The sequence below is a fragment of the Schistocerca piceifrons genome, chromosome 1 (assembly GCF_021461385.2).
Source record: "Schistocerca piceifrons isolate TAMUIC-IGC-003096 chromosome 1, iqSchPice1.1, whole genome shotgun sequence".
Taxonomy (NCBI): Eukaryota; Metazoa; Arthropoda; class Insecta; order Orthoptera; family Acrididae; genus Schistocerca; species Schistocerca piceifrons.
In genome coordinates this window covers 368,340,555-368,359,299 of record NC_060138.1, presented here as the reverse complement: position 1 = coordinate 368,359,299, position 18,745 = coordinate 368,340,555, and the positions used below count along the sequence as shown (strand labels likewise).

General features: G+C 44.0%; 1 protein-coding gene across 1 annotated transcript in view; it reads right to left on the bottom strand.

Annotated features, from left to right (window-relative positions):
• The window catches only part of LOC124786213 (protein similar), a 740,085-nt gene that overhangs the window by 547,956 nt on the left and 173,384 nt on the right, over window positions 1-18,745 (bottom strand). The window lies entirely within an intron of this gene.

The following is an 18,745-nucleotide window of genomic DNA, read 5'->3' as shown; positions in this document are numbered from 1 at the left end:
TATAGAGCAGGAATTAAGTATAAAATCCTGTCCTCTTTACGTTAGCGTCTATTACTGAGCTATTATTCCTACTAACTTAACTCGCCTAATACCTAGGTATCGAAAAGTGACACATAAATCCAAAAACTTCATAACTATTCTCAGAAATCTGAATCACGCAGGCTTGAAATCGAATCCAGATTATCCTCGGCAATGCCACGCTTTTCCCACTATTTACGAGTTCAACAGTTCAGAAAGCCAGCCACAAACATCTGGCACGGTACGACTTTCTGTCTTCGGAGCTGCAAGCAATGCAGATTGGAAAGAAGCCAACGCCGATTCAGAAACTACTGTTCTTGTGAAACACAACTAGCTCTTCATTCTGAAGAAGTAATGAATGCTATCGACAGGGGAATTCAAACTGATTCCATATTTTTAGTTTTCCAGAAGGCTTTTGATACCTCTCCTCACAAGCGGCTTCCAACCAACTGCGTGACTGGATTCGTGATTTCCTGTCAGAAAGGTCACAGTTCTTAGCCGCGCGGTCTGGGCGCATTGTTACGGTCTGTGCGGCTCCCCCTCCCTCGGAGGATCGAGTCCTCCCTGGGACATGGGTGTGTGTGTTGTCCATAGCGTAAGTTGGTTTAAGTTAGATTAAGTAGTGTGTAGGCTTAGGAACCGATGACCTCAGGAGTTTGGTCCCATAAGACCTCACCACAAATTAAATTCACAGTTCGTATTAATTGACGGAAAACAATCGAGTAAAACAGAAGAAACATTGGCGTTCCCAAAGGAAGTGTTACAGACCCTCTGCTGTCCCTGATATACACAAACGATTTAAGAGGCAATCTGAGCAGCCCTCTTAGATTGTTTGCAGATGATGGTTTTATTTACCGTCTTGTAAAGTCATGAGATGATCAAAGCAAATAAAAAAAATGATTTAGACAGGGTTATATGCGTGGTGCAAAAAGTGGCATTTGACTCCAAATAATGGAAAGTGTGAAGTCATCCACATGAGTACTAAAAGGAGTCCGGTACATTTCCGTTACACGATGAACCACACAAATCTTAAGTCTGTGAATTCAACTAAATATTTAGGGATTACAATTACGAATAACATTGGAACAACCACATAGATCATGTTGCGCGGAAAGCAAACCAAAGACTGCGATTACACTTATTCGCCCTCTTCTGGAATACTGCTCTGCGGTGTAAGATCCCCTTCAGACAGGATAGACGATGGACATCGGAAAAGTTCAAAGAAGGGCAGTTCGTTTTGTATTATCGCAAAATAGGGGAGAGAATGCCACGTACATGATACGTGAATTAGGGGTGCCAATCATTAAAACAAATGCATTTTTCGTTGCAGCGAAATCTTTCGACGAAATTTCAACTAACAACTTTCTCCTCAGAGTGTGAAAATATTTTGTAGGCGCCCACCTACATAGGAAGAAATGATCGTCATAATAAAATAAAGAGAAATGAGAACTCGCACGGAAAGATGTAAGTGTTCGCTTCTACCGCGCGCTATTCGAGAGTGGAACGGCAGAGAAGTAGCTTGAAGCTGCCAGGCTCTTAATTGTGAATCGCAGAGTAATAATGTAGATGTAGAAGAATTATGTAATTTGTATCTCTGTCATTATGGCAAAACCATGAAACTGTCGTTATGTTTGATGAACTCTCAGGAAGTGCAGTAGCGTGAAGAGCTGCTCACTTCGTATCATCTCGAGGGACGCTGGGCAGCTGCAGGTGGCCTGATCTTACGCGTCTGGACCCACATCGTCGAGTCCCCTCCATTTGGCCCGCTGCACCAACCGCAGGCCAGCTGTAGTGAAGGACCTTGGGAGAATGGACGGAGGGGTAGCGGGAACGCAAGGGGAAACGGTAGTGCCTGGTCTCGAGACCTGGCAGAGCCGGCTTTTCAAGACGGCACGATGATCGCAACAGGCGATACGCGCACCGTGCTGTACATCGTGGTGCGGCTCGAACCCCAACAGGGCAACGACCTTTCTGCACCAGACATGCGGCTCGGCATGGTGATCCGCGGGAAGGGAACGCCAGGTTTTGCTGGTACAACACCCAACGAATATCCCGATTTCCGGCTCGAATTAATATTACTATAACCGTAACACGGACTAATGGCTCTTCTTACACCTCATGTTTCCTTTTCCACGAAGCAGTTCTATTGGAGTAACACGATGACTGAAGCTATAATGACCAGTCATCATCATCTGACCGCACGTCTTTCATGAAACAGCCTCTGACTGAATGGTCGAAGAACCGTATCTTCAAAATGGTTCAAATGGCTCTAACCACTACGGGACTTAACATCTGAGGTCATCAGTCCCCTAGACTTAGAACACATCCATGCCCGAGGTAGGATTCGAACCTGCGACGGTAGCAGCAGCGCGATTCCGGACTGAAGCGCCTAGAGCCGCTCGGCCACACCGGCCGGCTACCGTATCTTCACTCGTCAATCTACTCTCGAGAATATGAAATCGCTGAATAATTAAAATCGAGCCTAATTTCAAAATTTTTCAACCTGAAAATGATCTTATTGTTCGGTAGACAGTTTTACAAGAAAGTTTACGTCAAGTCAGTTATTCGAACTTCTCAGAATTTCATGCCTTCTAGAATGTACGTTAGAGTCGTTGTGGGTTCTGTGAAATACATGTTAAGAGCACATCTGTACTGCGAAAGAGAAAAAGGCATATTTTATGTGATAAATCCGATTATTGTGGGTGCAAAACAACTGTTCTTTGTTCTTGTAACATGACAAAAAAAAAAGGGATGGGCTCTGCTCGGCCCGCAAACTCAACCGCTTCAGAACCTTAGAAACAGTGCGCAACGTAAATTTCAACGTCCAGAGGGGTGGCAGAGCTTCAATCATTAGCATGCATTCCCGGGAGAAAAGGCGTATTAAACTACTTTTCTGGCTCTCCCTAACATTACAATATCTATTTTACTTTTCATCATATGGCGATTACCGCAACAATTAGAAACGAGATGCAATATACAGGCACGAAATAAAGTTCTGTAATTTTTATACCACTGTGTGCAATACGATATCAAAGACATATACGAACAGCCGCGATTATATGCATCTGAGGTGGTAGCTGCATGTGCGCGTCAGGAACAAGACATGAGTTGAATTTTCTGTTTTTGACAGCAGTTGCCTTACCTTTAAGCTATTCAAGCCTGAATCCTGACCTCACCCATACTTTTTCACTGTCAGTCCACGTTTCCGCAAGTAAGTCGGTCAACTTACGACGAGGCACTTCGCTGACATTACCCAGCCAGGGGATGTTTATTAATATGCAGTTGGCCCATTTCACGTTAGACATCAGCCAGTATGCAGGAACATTACATCTGCATCTATATTCAGCAAGCCGCATTACATGTGTGGCGTAGGATACTTCGGATAGCGCTATCCTTTTTTCCCCTTTCCTGTCCCATTCTCGAATGGTTTGCAGGAAAAATAATTGGCCCAGTATCTTTACGAGCTAGGACTTTTCTACAACTTCCTGGCAGATTAAGACTGTGTTCCGGACCGGGACTTTGCCTTTCGCGGGCAAGTGCTCCATCGGTCGAGTATCCAAGAACCACTCACTACTCGCCCTCACAGCTTTACTTCTCCCAGTAGCTCATCTGCTATCTTCCAGGTTTCACACAAGTTCTCCTGCATATCTTGCGGGACTAGCATTCGTGGAAGAAAGCAGTTCCAATTTTGCGCACGCTTCGCTACAGAGTGGAAATTCCTTCTGGAAAAAATCTTCCAGGCTATGGCTAAGCCGTGTCTCTACAGCATCCGTTCTTTCAGGAGTACTAATCCTACAAGACAGAAGATGAGGTACTGGCTGATCGAAAGCGGTGAGGCCGGATATTGAGTTGTACCTGGATACTCAGTCGCTGGAGGACTTGCTCGCAAAGGGCAAAGGTCCCAGATTCGAGTCCCAGTTCGGCGCAAAATTACAATCTGCCAGGAAGTTTCAAATATGCGCGTACTCCGCTGAAGAGTGCAAGTTCATGCTGGAGAGCCTTTTCTGATTTTTCCCCATCATGGTCATTTCGCGAAATATATGTGGAGGAAGAATGTTTCCTCAGTTTCTTTTACAATCATCTTTTCCGTGGTGCATAACGCCACTTTATTTAGCCTCTGCCGCTGCCGTTCCTTTCAACACTGTATTTTATGGTCTATTTCTCCGAATCAACAGCACATATGTGAGATCACTTTCCCTCATTTGTGCAGCACATCCACGCACTTCCAACTATTATTCTGCTGAGCTGAGAGCTCGCCGTTCGCTTAAAGCCAAAGGCCTGAGCGTCACAGTAACACGCGGATTGTGCCTACTGACAGTGAACGAGAGGGTGAGAAGTCCACGAATCCCTACTGGCATCCAACAAACGGGAACTCTGCTCGCTCATTACTTCCGACATTGCACCGAAAGATATCCTCAAGCATTGCGTGTATGTCTGCGTCAACTGCTATACAAATAACGGAAAGGAGCTCTTTTCGAAGGAAGGAAGGAAAAAGATTAGGGTTTAACCTACCGTACACGATGAGGTCATTCGAGGAAGTAGAAGTCCGACTGAAGGAAGGAAGGGGGAAGGAAACCAGCCTTGTCCTTTCCTAAGAAACTAACCCAGAATTTGCGTTAAGCGATTTTAGAGCGCCACAAAAACATAAATATGGATTACCAAATGACGATATGAACCGAATATGAGCCCAGTGCCTTACACTTTATCACTTCGCTCTGTGAATTCTTGTCGCACCATTGCATTATTTTTCTGGGGTAACTAAGAGCCATTTTATGGGAGCATCGGGAATGCATTCATGTCAACAAGAGAAATGAGCAGAAACTTCTGTACGTTGGTGCTATTATTGTTCGCCGACGCCTAAATGCTCCATTCCTCATCATCATAATCTGCAAAAAAAGCGAGCCATTTCTTAATTTCATCGACGTGCAAGTAAAGCGTTCTGTTTCGAGTACTTCCTAGTTGCACAACACTACTGGGACCAGGTGGAATGGTCCAATGAAGAAGTTTTTCTTTCGGACAAGGTCGGCAGGCTATTTCTTTTGGGGACTCGATACAATCACTACTCTTGAACTCACTTTGTTCTCATTTCACAAAGTGGGAGGATAACTTTGGCTGTTTGGGACTGGGTGAGTGTAGGTGAAGTAGTAGACTTGTGTGAGAGCGTTGCATAGAATGGACGTGGAGGAAATACACTAACGTTTTAGAAAAGTCTGTCTTGCCAACCACTCGATTTCTTTCTCCAGTAGAAGAAATCCTTTAACTCGCTTAAAGCTTGACAGCAACGTGCACGCACAATAAACATCAAAAACGCCCAGAAGCTTGCGCGTTGGGATGATCATCAAGGTCTCTTTCAGAATCATATCTTCGTCATGTGTGGAGAGCATTGCGTGACTTTAGCTTATTTGGAGCTCTTTGGCCCCAACAGATCTCAAAGACACAAAGAAGTGTTGGACAACCATTTTGTTAACATAGTGTGTTTCCGGAACAATTCAGTGATAATCACATCCCTTGACCACAACAGCTCTAGTCAATGAAAATTTATGGTCCCCCTATAAAGATGAAAAATGATGCAATTGAATTTTATTTTCTCATTTTTATTATTTTTTCATCAATTTCGTAATTGTGTGTCAATACGTCCCACAAAAAGCTATTTTTCTCTTTCATAGAATGCAGTCTTTCATGGCCGACATTTGCTGAGACTGTGTAAGTCTGGAACTGCTATCTGAGTGTTTATAGGCTCTGATGATGTATCCAGCATTACGAGACGAAACGTTAGGCGCAGAAATAGGCGTTGGCTCATGGCGTAGTGCCCATAAAACGATATCACCGACGACGTATTTTTCTTTTTTTACCATCGTATTTCGATACATCTTTCAACACTAAAGAAAACATTGACCACTGGACGCTCTTTTTACGTTAGAACTACACATTTCATCTCGCTGTAACACAGCCACTGGTTATAAAGTATTTTGTTTCAACCCTCATATATAAAACAATTCAATTACTGGAAAAACATCCAGCAACCAGTCCCTTAGTATTATTTTTTGTAACACCTGTATCAGTTTCGAATGCTTTTAAGTACAAGCCCCCCCCCCCCCTCCGTCCCCTCTCTCCTGCCTTCAGGTGACATAAACGTTTTTAAAAATTGTTTACACATTACAAACAAGAAGCTTGATCTAACAAACATGTTATTATGTGTTTATTTTCAACAGTCATGTTCAAATGGTTCAAATGGCTCTAAGCACTTTGGGACTTAACATCTGAGGTCATCAGTCCCCTAGAACTTAAAACTACTTAAACCTAATTAACCTAAGGAAATCACACACATCCATGCCCGAGGCAGGATTCGAACCTACGACCGTAGCGGTAGCGCGGTTCCAGACTGAAGCGCCTAGAACTTCTCGGCCCCACCAGTCATGTCATTTTCCGATTCAACGTCTATGAATGTAAAAGAATCATATAATTAACTCTGAGCATGCTGTTTACTATAAATTATCTGTAAGAGCAATTTGGAAAGCGAGAAATTCTATTAATTATTTATTTGTATTTACGCTACCAAAGAAGTTCAACGTTGTAGACTACGAAAGCTGTGAGCTAAGTATGGGTTTCTTGGCGCTGGACAATCTTTCGCTCTTAGCAACAGATGCACTTGGGAATTCCTGTTCCCACAGATACGGATTTTTTTAACAATTCTGCGTATGTAAGGCTTTGCTCCATTATCATATGTCATAGAAACAGGCGTTCACTCGAAAGAAAACAAACAAACAAACTCAGTAACGTAATAAAATATTGTGATATGTTCGCTTTTTAACTAAAAGATTATCACTATTGTTTTTCTACGAACGAGGACTATGAAAACAATTATGTTCGCAGGTTTGTTGAAAATTTCACAAAATTACTCAGATCTTTTATTTAGTTTTAGTGCAGTGATTTGCAATAGTAGTTTGCCCTATTATATGTGATATACAAGGCCATCCCTCTCCGTAATGCAGGAGGAAGACTTGGGTACGGGTTGTTTATTTCATCTCGTCATCCTGATATTAGGGCTGCACAGTGTGCGCTCTATGACTGGCGGCAGGAAGGGCATCCGGCCACCCCTTAAAATTCACCATGCCAAATCCGTACTTAACCCTGCCGACCCTGCGCACAATGAGGGATAAAGGCAGTAGCGAAAGAAAGAAAGTGTGCGCTCTATGACTAAAGCATCGTAAAGACTCTCTTGAATGAGACTGTAAATTGAGAAAAGACTAGAACTTTATATGGGAATAAATAACATTTGGAGAAGGCACTGGAGCTTTCAACTTTGTATGAAGTTTAAACTACCTCTCGGCCTAAAGAGAAACAAGATTAATTCTTGTACAATTCCGACTAGCACGTACGGCTCTTCGATCTGGGCTTAAATGTAAATGAAGGGGAGAACAAAGTATGAGGTGGGCAGTAGAATGGTGCAAGCTAAATGTAAGTAGTGACAATAGTAATACATCTAGAGGATATAAAACAATGTAAAGGTCTGAAATGGCCCAACCTAAAATACTGTAACGCTTAGGAAGACGAGACAACATGAGAAGAACAGACAGCAGTTGGAGCATACTTGCAACCGACAAGGCGCCTTTATAAGGAAACAGCAGAAGACAAGAAAGAAGACAGAGAACAGAGCCAGGAACTTATGGACGACTTCATGGTCAACGACGATGTCAGTGATAAATGGAAGACACTCAGAGAGGTATTAGCCTAGCCACATGACACAAAGAGCCAATAAAAACAACCATTACGAGAGATTTGTTGATTATGTATATAAGTACAGTACATTGAAGGAGGGGCTACAGCAAGAGATATTTATTTACACGAAAGAGTTGAGGGTTTTTTGTTGTGGCTGATGATGATGGTAGTAGTGGTGGTGGTGGTGGTGGTGGTGGTGGTGGTGATGGTGAGAGAGGGAGTGGTGACACACTGTGCCGACACATAACCTACCATTCCTTTTACTAATTCCAAGGGGACTGATCACACTGTCACATGTCCTCAGTTTAGGAGAGACAGCTGAGAGGTTTGGAAATTAACCTAGGACATTGGTGCAGTCCGGTGACTGTGAACTTTACGCCACCACGTCTCACACCCTTGGCGGCCAAACACTGGTAATGAAATCTTCTTAGAACAAGTTGCTCGCGTGTAGAGTTCCTTTGCGAGTTCTTTCTGGGAGGAGGGTGCCAAAAATCTGCGGTGCGCTGACGAAGCTCGAAGCTCTCGCTCAGAGCGCGTGTACAGTGATCGCCTAGGGGCGAGTAAAGGGCAAGTGGGCTGTGACGTATGCGCAGGAAGCAGTCTGGCCCTGAGGCACAAGGCTGCCGCCACTTCCTGGCTGCTGCGCTGCGCAGTCCGCGCAGGATGGCGACCATCACTCAAAGGCACCGCCAGTTAGCCCAATGGACCGCTCCGTCTTCCTAAGTGCGCAGTTCAATAGCCACGCTACTAACTATAACACCTGGTCTGCCATCACGTTACAGAGTTCCATTTTCTTCGCGCACCTACTAATGAGATTCATATAGAAGCACCGTAAAAACAGTCCCAATTCAGAACGTGACGTATGACAACTCCCAAAATAAAGACTGCAAGAGTAAATTGTGAAAACTCTGTAATGCCAGGTCTTTATCTATATAAAGGGTGACAATTATTGAACTACATGGGGAAAACACTTAAATTAGTTACAAACTACACTGTGCACACACTTTATTCAACATGTAAACGTCGCTACAGATATTCGGCTTTAGGTTATGACACATGTTCGATATGCCTGCCATCATTGGCGATGATGTGGCGCAAACGAATAGCGAAATTGTGCGTGACCCGCCGAAATGTCGGAACATGGATGCTGTCGATGACCCCCCTTAATAGTTGTTTTCAGCTCAGCGATGTTTTTAGGGTTATCGTTGTGCATCTTATCGTTAAAAAAGCCCCACAAAAACAGTCGCATGTGTTCAGATCCGGAAAATATGGCGGCCAGTCGAGGCCCATGCCAGTAGCCTCTGGATACCCCAGGATGCGGTCCTCAAAGTGCTCCTCCAGGACATGAAACACTCTCCTGCTTCAATGGGGTCGAGCTCCGTCTTGCATGAACCACATCCTGTCGAAATCGGGGTCACTTTGGATAATAAAGATGAAACCATCTTCCAAAACCTTCACGTATCGTTTGGTAGTCGCCGTGCCATCAAGGAATATCGCACAGATTATTCCGTGACTGGACATTGCACGGCACACAGTCACCCATTGAGGGTGAAGAGACTTCTCGGTTGCGAATTCTCAGTCCGCCCAATGCGCACAATTTGCTTATTGACGAACCCATCCAAATGAAAGTGGGCTTCATCGCTAAACCGAACCATAATGCGTATACTAATTCCCATCATGACCCGCAGCCTAAGCCACTATATATTGCATGTCGGAGGGTGTATCGGACCAATATTATACATTTTCTTTCCTATTCCATTCGCATACTGAGCGATCGAAAAAATGTTTGTCTAAATGCCTTTGTATGTGTCCCAATCTGTCTTATCATTTTCTCATGAAGCCTGCGCAAGATGTACGTTGGTGGCAACATTCTCCGACTTCCCCAAACACTCTTTCAACAAGCCTAAGCTTTTCATTCGTCTTCCCTAATACACATTTTACGTGATCATCCCACTTCATACCGGTTATTAGCATTAGCCCTAAATACATTCTAAGACAAAAGACAACGACGCACCAGTAAACAACTATCCGAATGACGCCGCAGACAATCACTTCTCGTTGTCAGGCCGTGCGACTGGCGACAGTCAGGATGATCATCCTGACTGTCACCGCCCATACGGCCCGGCAACAACGAGTGATGGTCTGGCATACCACTTTTGTTCAAATGGCTCTGAGCACTATGGGATTCAACTTCTGAGGTCATTAGTCCCCTAGAACTTACAACTAGTTAAACCTTACTAACCTAAGGACATCACACACATCCATTCCCGAGGCAGGATTCGAACCTGTGACCGTAGCGGTCTCGCGGTTCCAGACTGCAGCGCCTAGAACCGCACGGCCGGACCCCTTTGATTAGATCCGCTGCACCCTTACAGCACAGCGCTACGTCGACGATATTCTACGCCCCGTTTTGTTGCCCTTCAGGACCATCCATCTTCCTCTTACACTTCAGCACAATAATGCCAGCACGCACCATACTTTGGCCAGCAATGTCGCCGGATCTCTCCCCAATTAAGAACGTTTGGAGCATTATGGGAAGGGACTTCCAATCAGCTCGGTACTTTGACGATCTAAGGCGCCAGTTGGACAGATTTGACACGATATCCCTCAGGAGGACATCTAACAACTCTACGAACCACATGCCAAGTCGAATAAATGGTTGCATAAGGACCAGAGGCCGACCAACGCGTTATTGACGTTCTCAACTTGTGAAGCTCTTTCCTTTGAATAAATCATCCACTATTTCTGAAATTGTAATCATTTGTATGTCTGTACATGTACATGACATCTAATGATTTCCATCCCATTCGGCTAATTCTTTCGTGCTGCGTCTCCCCCCCCCCCCCCCCTTAGAGTATAATAATACACTGAACGTACTGTCCTAAATATGTTCACCACTAATCTCGTAAACAGATACTGTCTGTTTCTTTCTCTTTGTTACAGGTATTATCTTACATTTATCTATATTTAAAGAGAGACGCCACTCATTACGATCATCCAGCGACGATTCTTTCGTGTACACAACTACATCGTCAGCGAACAACCTTATGGTGCTGCTGATCCTAACACAAGATAGCATGACAGTTACTGACGAGACATGAGCCCTATATAACAGCAACTCCTACATTTTGAAAGAAACCGTGTGAATGTCAACAGAAATCTCAGAAGTCTAAAATTAGGATGATTTGATGAGAATTTAAACTCTGCTTCTCCCGAACACGTGTGCAGCACCAAGAAGCTGAACATCTCAATACTATGCTGACGGTAAAATTTTGATGTGACCCACTCTGGAGCACTCTGCTCCAGTGTTTATAACCCTATCAAGCCTACGCAGGAGATCAAAGCAATTCGGATACCGTCTGCTGGATTTTCGACCTATCGGTTTAGTTAGCACGACAGCCCGACGTAGATGTATTGCAAACAGGACGCAGTACCCCAGCCAAAGGCTGTCAAAAGAATTTCTAGAAAGCGTATTACAGAAAGTCTCAGCCACTATAATTTGCCTCCGACATGCATGCATGGAATTGCCGACCGTACTGATAAGTGTGTAACTAGGGACATGTACAGGCAGGGTTTCAACAGAACTAGGTTTCACTATCTAGTTAAACATCTGAAAATGGATGTTTGCTGTTACAATCTCATTAAGAAATTCCTCTACAGTTATTTTTATCTTAACCCATTTATCAATGGGTGTTCACGTATTTTCAATACTTTTGTATGTAGCACACACACCAGGTACTACAAGAACACTTTTTTCTGTTCTTCTCGAATACGCCAACTAAGGACTACGTGCCGTTTTGAATTCTTTATCCTGTTCTTTTCTTGCAGTACTCTTTCATCTGTTCACTATGTTGTTTCTTTCTGCCTTCTAACCACTTCAGACCAGTTTCTGTCACTCTCCTGCTTTGGAATCTTTCCATACTCAGTTCTTTGTCCTTAAGCACTTCTCTCTCATTCGTTTCTTCAGTCTTTATATTATTTTTTTCTAATTCCTTTTTTACTTCGTGGATCCAACTTCTTGTTGACTTTTATTCCTACAAATATCACCGAGCGAAATGGCGCATTGGTTAGCGCACTGGACTCACATTCGGGAGGACGACGGTTCAATCCCGCGTCCGGCCATACTGATTTAGGTTTTTCGTGATTTCCCTAAATCGCTTCAGGCAAATGGCGGGATGGTTCCTTTGAAAGGGCACGATTTCCTTCCCCATCCTTCCCTAATCCGATGAGACCGATGACCTCGCTGTTTGGTCTCCTCCCCCAAAACATCCCATAAATCAGTAACTCTTCACATAACAACATTTTCCCGCAAATATCTCGAGACATTTTTGGTTAATCTACCGTCTCGAAATCGGTATATATGTTCAAGAAATACCAGTCTTCTTTTTCTCATTACTTCTGATATGTTTTCTACGATACTATGATTGATAGACATTCAGCGATCACAGGCCCTGCAGACCACGCGCTGTTTCCACAAACTGCCTCCATTCCTTCCTGTTTTGTGACCGGTTCCTCCAGGTGTCTTCAGTTCCCAGGGCTGCTAGATCCTTCGCGAGGTCGTCCATTCAGCGCTGCCTTGGTCGTCCAATGGGGCGTTTGGTGCTTGGTTTCGCCGCTAGAGCCATCTTCGCCTGTCTTCCATCAGGCATATGGGCTACATGGCTCACCCGCTGTATTCTTTTGCTCTTTATCTTCTGCAGGATAGCTGGTTGTCGCACCAGAAGGTAGATTTCCTCATTTATCCTTCTCCTCCGCTCTCCGTTATCTAAAACTGGTTCCCATATCTTCCTCATTACTCTTCTTTCAAATACTAATAGCGTTTCCCTTTCTCGCTTAGTCCATGTTTCTGAACCGTACATTACTGATGGGTATATCACTGTGTTGTAGATTTTCGTCTTAGTGTTCACTGAGATCGATTTAGAGCCAAGCCTCTCTCTGAGGGAATGCATGCATTTCATTCCCACTGCTATTCTTCCCTTGATGTCCATTTTCATGTTGTTGTCCGTGGTAAACCAAGATCCCAAGTATTTGAACTGGTGTACCCTCTTGAACCTCTTGCGATCTATCTCAAGAAATTCTTCCTGCTCTTGTCTTCTTCCTAATTGCATGAACTCTGTTTTGTCTCGATTCACTTTGAGCCCTACCTTCTGTGCATAATTGTCCATTTTCTGGTACATTTCTTTCAATTCATGCTGTGATTCACTTAGTAGTACTATGTCATTTGCATATGCGAGACAGTTGAAGTTACCGTCCATCTCTACTCTAGCCCACTCTTGTTGCCTACACTCTTTTATTCCTTTCTCTAAGATGACATTGAACAGAACACATGAGAGAACATCCCCTTGACTGAGACCTGTCTCAATCTCGAATGTTTCTGATGTGGCTCCTTGGAAACGTACTGCTGCCTTTGACCCATCCATACAAGCTTGCACCGTTCTCACTAGCTTCTCAGGGATTCTGAAGTCACACATTGCATTGTATAGGCTATTCCTGTGGATGCTGTCATAAGCACGTTGAAAATCGACAAACAGGCTGTAGATATCTATCATATTCCCAGTGTTTTTCAAACAATTGTCTTAGTGTGAAAATGTGATGTACTGTAGATCGGTTTGGTCGAAAGCCAGCTTGGTACCCCTATATGTTGTTCTCTATGAACGGTTGCAATTTTCTGAGGATAATGATGGACAGCACCTTATACGTTACATTAAACAAGCTGATTCCTTTGTAGCTACCTCTTTCCATTTTGCTTCCCTTCTTGTATATTGGGCATATTATAGCCAATTTCCATTCTTCTGGCAGTGTCGCCTTCTCCCATATCAACTGGATCAGTGGATACTATAAATTTCATAATTACTTCGTAATTTCCAAACGAACATAGTTTTTCGTGGGCCTGATATTTTCCTAATGAATTAATTTTTCGATGGTGCTTTTGGTGCGTAAGGATTGGCCGATGTCTCACCGTTTCCAGTGGACACCAGTGTGTCGTAATTTTTGCACTCTCCAAGGAGGCTCCTTCCATGTCCCATTCTGCAACTGTGAGACTGGGCAGACCGCAGCTCACTTTCAGGGTGCCAATTACGAAGGGCATTCGAGAAGCCATGCAACATTTTTTTCTCGGGAGATTTCGGTTGAAAATGCAGATTTAGCTGTGGGACATTGTGTAATATTCCCCTTCAGCGCCTGTAGTTAAATGAAATTCCGATGGATAATGGCGCTATATCTAGCCTTCAAAATGGAGGCTGCTACAGAGTCGCGTTCCAAGCAGAGAGCTGCTACTGCGTTCCTTTTGGCGGTAAACGATGAGCCGTTGGGGCAACCGTCTGTCATCATCGCAACAAGGTCGCACAAACCTGTCCCATCTCTCGCGTGCCGTTTGGCCGCACACAGCTGTGCGATCACTCTCATTCGAGGTGATCGACTGATCATTCGAGGTGATCGACTGATCACAATGAAACATCTCACTGCTCAATTGGACGTCTCTGTTGGTAGTGCTGACACCCTCGTCCACTAGATGGGGTACCCAAAGGTGTGTGCACGTTGTGTATCTCGTTGCCTAACAGAAGACCAAAAAGAGCAAAGAAGGACAATCTGTGCGGAATTCTTGCGCGTTACGAAGCCGACTTTGACAATTTTTTGTCGAAAATCGTCACAGGCGATGAAACCTGGGTTTATCACTTCGAATCGGAAACAAAACGGCAATCCATGTGAAGTGGCGCCACACCATCTCTCCTCGGAAGAAAAATATAAAAGCCGCACCCTCAGCTACCAAAGTCATGTCAACACTCTTCTGGGACCCTGAAAGGGTTCTTCTGTTTGATGTCCTCCCTCATGGTGCAACGATCAACTCTGAAGAACCTGAAGAAACGACTTCAGCGTGTTGGTCCCCACCAAAATGCAAACGAACTCACGTCGACCAGTAGCGTGGCACCATGCGGGTCCTCCCAGTAAGGTGGCGTGAGGCCGTCTCATTGAACGCTGAATAAAACCAACCTGCTATCAGAAAATAATATGTTACATTACTTATTGAATTGTAAATAAAGCGTCGTCCGCTCAGGAAAGAACAAAAGAGTAAGAATTACGCCGGTACGGAATTGTCGCTAGAGAAATATTAATGCAGTGTGAGAGACAAGACTCAATTTACCCAGTGACAGTGCAGGCGAAGGATAAAATCGCCTACGTATGAGTAATTACGCCAACGGCCCTGCCGCAGTCGTAACACCGGTTCCAGTCGGATCACCGAAGTTAAGCGCTATCCGGACTTGCAGCACTTGAATGGGTCATCGTTTGGCTCTGCCGAGTGCTGTTGGTAAGCGGGGGCACTCCGCCCTTGTGAGGCCAACTGAAGAGCTACTTGACTGAGTAGAAGCGACACCTGTCACGAAAATTGATAACGTTCCGGGAGAGCGGTGTGCTGACCACATGCCCCTCCATACCTGCATCCGATGAGGCCTAAGGGCTGATGATGACACGGTGGCCGGTCGATACCTTTGGGCGGTGTTTGTTTGTTTTGTGAGTAATGTAAGCATGTCGAGGGGGACCGGAGGGGCAGCCGCCTAGTTCCCATCCTACAACTGAGGCTACGACTCCGGACCTGGTGACGAAGTCCGGTTCCGCTCTCTCCACGCTCGTGTGAACGCCACAGAGAGAAAGGCGCTTACAAACGGTCAAGCACTTGCACTGGAGGACGGCGTCATCAAGCACATTAGACAGCGGTTCTGCTGTCAACTTCCATTGTCTTGTCGTGGCGTTGGTCTTACGATGAGAACACGGGGGGTGCCACAGCCCGATTTCCCATAAACTTCGCTCGGAGGAAGAGCAGACAAGATAACCGAACATGTGTCTCGGCTTATCCGTTGATAGGCCGTTTCTGAGAAAAAGACAGCCAAAGTTTACTATGTAATTTAGCTGCCCTTCAGCGCGCGATACTGTCAGCTGAAATGGTGGCACAGTGGTTAGCGTTGCGGCTTCCGACTTGCGCGCCCCGTATTCGAAACCGTATACTTGTTTTTATTTATTTTATTTTTTCAATTATCTACCCATAATCGTAGGTTACTACGCCGATGTTTGTTATCAAGTTATCACTGGGATTCACAGTGTTCTTATACTTGATTCTTGTATCAATTCGTATATTAATTCTTATGTTTTATTCTTATGTTTATACTTCAGAAAGATTGGTGCGTTCCCTTGGAGGATACCGATCTTAGAAACATTCGAAGCAAAGAAATACCGAACATCACGAGCATCACGCGAAGGCAGGCTTTACACAGTAACATTTCTTCGTGCGACTCTCACTCGCGAAAGAAACATCGTTAACATTGCTGAAGAGTTCACGGGTTGGCAATAATTTCGCGGCAAACTACGCATAACGAGTCACATTACCGAAAACTGGCAGCTGCTACTAATTATGGATCAAGATACACCACAGGAATTTCACCGAAAACAATTTCATATAATTTTCTCATTCATTTCTTATTTATTTTTTTTAATTCATCATGGCAGACAGACGATTAGTAGACCAATAAGGTCAACGTTATTTCAATATACACTGGGAAGCAGTCGTGTAGTACTGTTCTAGGGACATCAGTAGATAACTGAAAAACAAAAATTAAAATAATAATAGCGTTTCCAACATGGGGCGGAAAAAACTGAGGCCGCGACGCTAGCCACTGTGCCAGTCTTTCTGTTGAATTTTTTACTCGCTAAAGGGCACATAAAGTACTTCGAAAACTTTGACGGTCGTTTTCTCAGAAACGGTCAAGGATCTACGGGTAAGCCGAGGCCCTTGTTCGCTTATTTTGTCCCCCTCTTCCATTCAGCGAAAACTGGAAAACTGGATTATGGCACTTGCTGTGTTCTCATGAGATTCTCTTCTTGCTTGCCGCATGAACAACAGTGTTGGTTCACAAGTTTTTCGGTTTGCATCCTAGTTGTCACTAGCGCTTTACAAAATATTTCGTCAGTTTCCGTACTTGACTTCGTCGCATGTCGAGCGCAGGTTTCTTTGCTTGCTACTTTAAGTCCAACCAAAATGTGAACGTGCAGCCCTAGCCACTGTTTCCCAGCGCCGTTAAACATTTAAACAAACAATAGAAACTCAGTTATTTGTTTTCCGGCCTGACTGAAGCCACCTGGGTGGCGTACCTCACGCTTTAGCTTAACCCGTAACTGGTATGTTGAATTTCTGTTTCAGTACTGGCATGATGGGGTCACCAACACCCCAGTTTTATTATTTCAAAATCAGGGAAATGGAAATAAAATAAATCGTTATGCTCAATTTAATCTTAATAGTTTCTTTATTACAATTTCAGTACGTAGTTACTAATATCTGAAGGTGAACATGCTTAAAAAATCAAATGGAACTATGTGGATTCAGGGACCTTCTTAAGCCTCAAACATCTATGACGTGTACAGTACATGCAGACTGAAGCGATGAATTAAAATTTGTACTAAGTCCGGGACTCGAACCTGCACAATGGCAAATAACTACGCCACGATGGCACAGTGGCTTTGCGCACCTACGTGGACTACACTGGCACGCCTCTCTCTAAATCCAAATTCCCAATCACGCCTCAGCCCACTTGGTAATTATGATAAACTCGAACAGACATGGCAGTCCTTTTAGTTGTACAAGGGTAGTGTGCCAGGGTGGCGTAGTGGTTAGCACATATGCCTAGTCAGCAGGAGATCCAGGTTTAAAGCCCGGCCACTGCACATATTTTCATCTGTTGCTTCAGGCTGCATATTGAACCATAGATGTTTGAGATTTCGAAAGGGTTTTCGAACTATATTGTTTCCTCTGATAAAAGCACTTATGTCTGGGTTTCAGGCAGAATCCCCCGTTCCTGCTGAGGTGCTATTCTGATATAGTTATTCAAAGCCTCTGCAATGCTGCTCTTGGGCATACCAAGTGGGCTGAGGCGTGAACGGGAATTTGGATTGAGGAGGAAGGCTTGCTGGGGTCGTCCTTGCAGTTGTGCAAAGCCAGTATGCCAGGGTGGCGTAGTGGTTAGTACTTCTGCCTAGTGACTGGGAGCCTCGCTTTCGAATCCCATCCTCCGCACAAATTTTCATTCGTCCCTTCAGTCTGTATTATTGTTGTTGTTGTTGTTGTTGTTGTTGTGGTCTTCTGTCCAGAGACTGGTTTGATGCAACTCTCCATGCTACTCTATCCTGTGCAAACTTCATCTCCTAGTACCTACTGCAGCCTACATCCTTCTGAATCTGCTTAGTGTATTCACCTCTTGGTCTCCCTCTACGATTTTTACCCTCCACGCTGCCCTCCAACACTAAATTGGTGATCCCTTGAGACCTCAATCTGTACATAAATACTTAAACAGCTTAATTAGGACCATACTTCTCAACAGAAAAATGTCATACTGCTATGGTGGAGCTGGTTCCCAACAGAAATAAAAACTGTTCTACGGTAACAAATTTACCTAATGTAAACAAATCACCCTGTTCAACAGCTAAGAACCTAGCATATCAAACGTATCAAGATCCGACAGAATTAACATTAGGAAAGAGATATATATATACACACTTGCATCAACAGTTAATAGTGGATTGAAAAAGGAAGATCGGTTTAATTGTCTTTTGTTTCAGTGACACATATGTTTATGATGAAATAATTCATATATTTTAATATGTATTTAATAATGAAACGAAATTTTGCTTGAGTATGACAAAAAGTGTCGTAATTTGTACTGTTACTTTCTTCGCCAATATTTGCCCCGTAAACACGGAATTACAGCAATTTAGAAGGGACCAACTGTAAGGAAAGGAACTGACATGTCTCTAATGTAAACTGCACAGTTATTTATGCATATACAAGTCTGATTAGTCATAAAAAAGTCTCTATCTTGAAATAAGAGTATCTACAGGTATGAGAAAAATATACAAGCAATCTCCCTTTGGGGGATCAATAAAAGTGGTATTACTGAGTGAGTGCTGTCAGCGTCAGTAATAAGATAGCACTCGGTTTGTATGTTGTGGGTGCGAGGAAAACCAG